Source organism: Prunus mume, linkage group LG2 (assembly GCF_029339155.1).
Source record: "Prunus mume cultivar Tortuosa linkage group LG2, ASM2933915v1, whole genome shotgun sequence".
NCBI classification, from domain to species: Eukaryota; Viridiplantae; Streptophyta; class Magnoliopsida; order Rosales; family Rosaceae; genus Prunus; species Prunus mume.
Genome location: NC_142699.1, coordinates 23609839 through 23616994, shown reverse-complemented (window position 1 = coordinate 23616994; position 7156 = coordinate 23609839). Strand labels below are relative to the sequence as shown.

Below are 7156 nucleotides of genomic sequence, written 5' to 3'. Positions count from 1 at the left end.
TCAAAGGACAAAACAGCACAAAGCCCTGAGGACCCCCAATCCGTCCATCTCATAGGTATAATTTCGAATCCCTTGCATCTTTGAGTGAGCGCTTGTTAATTGCATGAATTGCCAGCATAGTGTATATGTGGTGATGTTAATGTAGACTTGCTGCTGGGTGCATGATTCCAGTGTAGTCTTTCTTTGGGTGCGGATTCCACCAGGATTTTTTTTTTTACTTTTGATGTTTGTGGTGATTGTTGTGTCTTTCCCGGTGTAGACTTGTTCTTTGGGTGCAGGATTCAGCCTAGGATTTTTTTTTTGCTTTTGATGTTTGCTGTTGATTGTTGTGTCCTGCATTGAATCAATGATGTGTTATGAGTAGAAAGAAAATAAAAACATCTAGTGAAAGAAAACAACAACAAATATTTTTTTTAATAATTAAAAGGAGTAAAGAGTATAGAAAAATTAGGTTGTCTCCCAATAAGCGCTTTATTTTAAGTCTGTAGCTAGACGTTGCGAAGCACGGTGGTCGGATCACTTTGGTTCCTTGAGTCAGTGACTCGCGTGCAATATCGAAGGGTGACTCCAAATATGGTTTCAGCCTGTGACCGTTCATTTTGAATGTGTTGCCATTAATTTCACTTGTAATATCAACCGTCCCATGAGGATAAACCTTAGTAACCAAATAGGGGCCATTCCAACGAGACTTTAACTTCCCTGGAAACAACTTCAACCTTGAACTGAATAACAAAACTTTTTGCCCTGGATGAAAATTCTTTCTGAGAATCTGATTGTCATGAAATGCCTTGGTTTTTTCTTTGTAAATGTGCGAGCTCTCATAAGCATCATTACGAATTTCCTCAAGCTCATTAATATGCAATTTACGTTTTTCTCCAGCAGAATCATAAGAAAAATTCAACTCTTTAATAGCCCAAAATGCCTTATGCTCTAGCTCCATAGGTAAATGACAAGCCTTACCATAAACCAGCCGAAATGGGGACATCCCAATTGGGCCTTTAAATGCTGTTATGTACGCCCAGATAGCATCACTCAATTTCAAACTCCAGTCTCTTCGAGTAGAGCTAACTGTTTTTTCAAGAATTCGCTTGATTTCTCTATTTGAAACTTTAACCTGTCCTGATGTTTGTGGATGATAAGGAGTAGCAACACGATGGGTGATCCCATACTTAGCTAGCAACGTAGCAAACGATCTATTAACAAAGTGCTTACCCCCATCACTTAGAATGACACGCGGTGTTCCAAATCATGGAAAAATTACCCCCTTGAGGAATTTCAGAACAACTGATCCTTGATTGGTTGGTGCTGAAATTGCCTCGACCCATTTAGAGACATATTCAATAGCCACCAAAATATACTGATTGCCATGGGACATTGGGAATAGTCCTATGAAATCAATACCCCAAACATCAAACAATTCAACGACTAATATACTTTGTTGTGGCATTTCGTTTCTTTTGGATTGATTACCCACCCTTTGACAACGATCACAAGACCTACACCAACTATTAGCATCCCTGAAGAGAGTAGGCCAAAACAATCCACTCTGCAAAATTTTAGCTGCTGTCCGTTTAGGGCCAAAATGTCCCCCACATAAGCATACTGATGTGCAAACTTTAAAACACTTTCATGCTCTTCTTTTGGCATACATCTGCGAATAACTTGGTCAGAACAATATTTGTATAAATATGGTTCATCCCAAAAATAATACTTTGCTTATGCCAAAAATTTCTTTTTCTGCTGGAAAGTAAAATCTGGATGAAGTACCCTTCTAGCCAAATAATTAACTAAATCAGCAAACCATGGTGAAATGATATGGACAGCAAACAGCTGTTCATCTTGAAAACTTTCATTTAAAGGCAGCAAGTCATCTTCAGCAGAAATTGGCACAATCAACCTGGACAAATGATCAGCCACAACATTTCCACTACCCTTCTTATCCCTGATTTCTAAGTCAAACTCTTGCAGTAAAAGAATCCAACGAATTAATCGAGGCTTAGCGTCTTTCTTCGACAACAAATACTTCAAAGCTGCATGATCTGTGTAATCAATCACCTTAGCCCCAACTAAGTAAGACCGAAATTTTTCTAATGCAAAAACAACTGCCAACAATTCCTTCTCTGTGGTCGCATAGTTCAGCTGTGCATCATTGAGAGTTCGACTAGCATAATGAATGACTTGGGGAAGCTTATCTTTCCGCTGTCCAAGAACCGCTCCTACTGCGTAATCTGAAGCATCACACATCAATTCGAAAGGTAAACTCCAATTAGGTGCTGCAATAATGGGTGCTGTAGTGAGGCATGTCTTTAACTTGTTGAAAGCCTCCAAACAAGCATCATCAAAGGCAAAAGGAGCATCCTTAGCCAATAAATTACACAATGGTCGGCTAATCTTGGAGAAATCCTTGATAAACCGTCTGTAAAGCCCAGCATGACCAAGAAAAGATCGAACACTTTTAACAGCTGTCGGTGGTGGTAGCTTTGCAATTACATCAATTTTGGCCTTATCAACCTCAATACCCCTGTTAGAAATCAAGTGGCCTAGGACAATCCCCTGCTTAACCATGAAATGACACTTTTCCCAATTTAAAACAAGGTTTGTCTTAATGCATCTGTCAAGAACTAAGGATAAATTGTTCAAACATTCATCAAAAGAATCCCCAAAAACAGAAAAGTCATCCATAAACACTTCAACTATGTGTTCAACCAATCCGGAAAATATGCTCATCATGCATCGTTGAAACGTTGAAGAAGCATTGCACAAACCAAAGGGCATTCTTCGATATGCAAAAGTCCCAAAAGGACATGTAAATGTTGTCTTCTCTTGATCCTCAGGTGCAACTGGAATCTAGTTGTACCCTGAATATCCATCCAAGAAACAATAGAACGCACGACCAGCCAACCTTTCCAACATTTGATCAGTGAAAGGCAATGGAAAATGATCCTTTCTAGTGCCCGCATTGATCTTTCTGTAATCAACACACATACGCCACCCAGTAGTCAAACGTGTAGGCACAAGTTCATTATTGTCATTCTTCACAACTGTAATTCCAGAACGCTTGGGCACCACTTGAGTTGCACTAACCCACTTACTATCTGAAATGGGGTAGATCATCCCAGCATCTAGAAGCTTCATAACCTCAGTACGAACAACTTCTTTCATAATTGGATTCAAACGACGTTGAGCATCAACAGTGGGCTTTACTTCATCTTCCATCAGAATTCGGTGCATGCAAATTGTAGGGCTGATCCCTTTAATGTCTACTATAGTCCAACCGATTGCATCTTGATAATTTCTTAAAATACGCAGCAATTTTTCTTCTTCTGTTGATGATAAGTCAGCAGCTATAATAACTGGCAGCGAAGAATGTGCACCCAGATAAGCGTATTTCAAGTGTCCTGGTAGTACTTTTAAATCCAGTTTAGGTGGCTGTACTTTAGAGGGCTGCAATGGTTTTTTCGGTTCCCTAAACTCTCAAAAACGTGCCTCTAACGGGGGTGTAGAAAAGAGCACTTTCCAAAGCTGAAACATACTCAAAAACCTCTTCATCTTCAATGTTTTTATTCTCCAACCCATGCAACACCTTTAACAATGGATCTGATGTCAAACATGGCATAATTTCAGCATGCATTAAGCTGTCTAACATGTCAACACGCATACAATCTTGCACATCAGTTGGCCTTTTGGTTATTTCGAATAAACTGAAAACAACGGACTGATCTTGCACTCTAAGTGTAAGTGTTCTAGCCTCAATATCAATTAAGGTTCGAGTAGTAGCCATGAATGGACGCCCCAAAATAATCGGTGTTTGCATATCTTCATCCATGTCCAAGACCACAAAATCTGCAGGAAGGTAGAGATTATCCACTTTAATAATGAGGTCTTCAATAATTCCCCTAGGGTAAGCAACTGAACGGTTCGCCAGTTGTAGAATAACTGATGTAGGCTTGATTTCTCCTTGTCCTAGTCTTTGAAAAACAGAAAAAGGCATTAAATTAATACTCACCCAAATCAATTAAAGCACGTTTAAAATTAGAATTTCCAATTGTGCATGAAATTGTAAAACTCCTTGGGTCTTATTTCTTTGGAGGCAGTTTGTGTAATAAAACTGCGCTGCACTGCTTTGTAAGAAAACTTTTTCAAAATCCACGAGCTTCTTTTTCTTTGTGCAAACATCCTTTAAAAACTTGGCATAAGATGGAATGTTCTTAATTGCATCAATCAATGAGAGATTGATCTGAACTTTGGCCAACGTCTTCATAAAATCTGTCAATTGTTGATCTTTAACTGTGGGCTTCAACCTTTCGGGATAAGGCATTGGAGGCACATAAACACGTTCTGCAGTTTCTGCAGCAATTTTTGCACTGTCGCTTTCAGATATGCCCATAGACTCTGAGAATCTGTAACAATATCGATTCTGCAAAATTTCTGAATCTGTTTGTGGTCGTGATGCTGCCTGCGAATTTCCAACACAAATTTCACCTCTATTGTCATAACTTTTACCCGAACGTAGAACTTGAACGCCTTACAATCGCGCCTCCCCTTGGATTATGTTCCGTTTGGCTAGGAAATGTACAGTGCTCTTTTCAAACTTGGAATGCAATCGCCCAATTTATTTTTCTATGTTTTTCATTGCTGCAGATTTTGGAATTCTTGTGGTGGCATTTGCTAATTTTTCAATTGCAACCTCCCAAGCAGCCTTAGGCGCAGCAGTTTGCTATACCTGTTGTTGAAATTGTGGCCTCGCAGGCTGATCTCTATCCCACTTAAAATTAGGATGATCTCTGCAACCCGGGTTGTAAACATTTGAATACGGATCATATCGTGGATGCTGAAAATTATTAAATGCATTAACTTGTTCCGCTGCAAATTCCGGATAAGCATCTTTATGCGGACAGCTCAAAAAATCATGGGTTGTCACATTGCAAATGCTACATGCAGTGGTAAAGGTTGTCTGACAACCTGTGAACCTGAATTCTTTGTAATAACATGTCAAATTTTGCATCAAATCTTTCAAGCTTTTTCTCCATTTTTTCAATTTGTGCCGACATATATGGAGAACCATTAGATATCTCAAAAACAGACCTTGATTGTGGCTGCTCAACTGCCCATTGCTGTGTATCTGCTGCCATTTTTTCAAATAATAAACAAGCCTCTTGTGCATTTTTATCCTTGTATGATCCTCCGCATGAAGCGTTGACAAGAGTTTTTGTTGTCATATTTAACCCTCTGAAAAATATATGCACTTGATCCGTACTCGCTAATACCAGAATGTGGACATTTTCTATTCAACTCTTTAAACCGTTCCTACGCCTCATGAAACTCTTCAGTTGATTTTTGGGCAAAAGATAAAATTTGAGTTCTCATGTCGAGAGTCTTTGAAGCTGGATAATACTTGTTTAAGAATTTTTCACTGAGTTGGTTCCAAGTGCTAATGCTTCCAGATGGAAGTGTGAGGAGCCATCTCCTTGCTTGATCTTTCAATGTGTAAGGAAATAGACGAAGCTTAATAGATTCAGCTAAGAATCCTTTCACCAAAATATTCTTGCATCCCATTAAAAATTCTGCAATGTGCATGTTAGGATCATCGGTTGATAACCCATGAAATGTAGGTAGAATACTCAACATGTGATGCTTGATTTCGAATGTAGACCCTTCTTCCACTGTTGGATATGTAATGCAACCTGGTATGTTAGTGGCATGAGCTGTTAAAGAATTACCCAAAGGATCACCAGCCTTTGGAATAACAAAAGCCATTGTTTCTGTACTGTGTAGTTCCTTAGAATATAAAGACTGCAGAAAAGTCCCTTGCAGTGAAGGAACCCACAACAAATTTTGCTCCCTGCATCTCCTCCTTAAAGATTGCTCAGGTTCTGGATCAAACGGAAACAATTGCTGAACTGCTGAACGTGTGCAACCATGCACAGATTGTAATATGCACGCCTTGTTGTGATCTGCAAAAATAAATAAAAACGAAAACTATTTCTTTTATTTATTTATTTTTTTTGGTATGTATGTACAGCAATAATTAATGCAGAATCTGATTAGAACGAATTATTTTAAATAATCCCCGGCAACGGCGCCAATTTCTTGATAGGCTTTTTAGTACATGCGCAAACAGGGTTAAAACTCCTACAAAACTTGCAAGAATGACAAGGTTATTGTAGTATAAATGATTCTCGCAAGGTCGTTCTCCGCAGGGATTATTAAATAACTCGTAGCAACCAAATTCTAATTAATTATTGCAAAAGAGAAAGTTGAGATGTTTGATTTGAAGACCTTAAATTAAAAGGAATTTAACTAATAAAAATAAGGCAATATGCAAAATTAAAGCTAAGAGCAAGAGAAACAGTTGTGTTTTTAGAAATCAAATTAAGAAAGCACTAGGGATCCGCCGTCACCTTAACAATTCTATATAGTTCCCCTAATTACTTATGACTTATACATGCATATTTCGAAGGTTAGGTACTCCTAATATATGCCTACTTGGACCCCCAACATAGAGCGTATATCACACATGCAATCCGTTTGTGGTATTCATATCAAATCTAAACATACATGACTCATTAAGTTATGTGAAACCTTTTGAAAAAACCATGCAACCCTTAAGACGTGGTATTCATCGTAAGTGATCTTGCACATATTAATCACAAGAAGCCTTCGTCAATTTCAGGGACCGACCTTCGACCAAAACTGCATCAAATTACTTTTCTAAACATCCTAATGGTGATCAAGCATCAAGACACTTAGATAGTTTAACCCAGTGATGAATAATTCGAAAACCTGCATGCATATAATCATAAGCAAATTGGACAGAAACTACATATTCTTGCTAAGGCTCATGGCCTCACCCTAGCAAAAGAGAGTTAGTTACGCATATTCACAATAAAAATAATCAAGTTCTTCATTAAAATAATAAAGATCGAAAACACCTTGAAGTAGAAGTTCTCTCAAAATCCTAGCAAAAGTCGCGTTCAAAAGCCAAAAGAGAAGTGTCAAAATTTGCTGTGAAAAATAACTTAAATACCTCCTAAAACCTAGCTGCCCCAATCCCCACAAGGAAACTAGGTTAAAATAAAATAATACTAGGATATAAAATTCAAATTGGATTAGGAGAATCTGCTCACAATCTGCCCAGCCACGTTTTGGTCTCAAA

At 38.3% G+C, this 7156-nt stretch overlaps 1 non-coding gene and 2 pseudogenes across 1 annotated transcript; 1 reads left to right on the top strand and 2 right to left on the bottom strand.

Annotated features, from left to right (window-relative positions):
- Window positions 1–1447, bottom strand: LOC148919867 (uncharacterized; annotated as a pseudogene).
- Window positions 1448–3995: 2548 nt separating this feature from the next.
- Window positions 3996–5909, bottom strand: LOC148919865 (uncharacterized; annotated as a pseudogene).
- On the top strand, window positions 5266–5370 carry LOC148919866 (small nucleolar RNA R71). Its single transcript, XR_016124827.1, has one exon. It is a non-coding gene; the product is annotated as a small nucleolar RNA R71 (small nucleolar RNA).
- Window positions 5910–7156: the final 1247 nt, after the last annotated feature.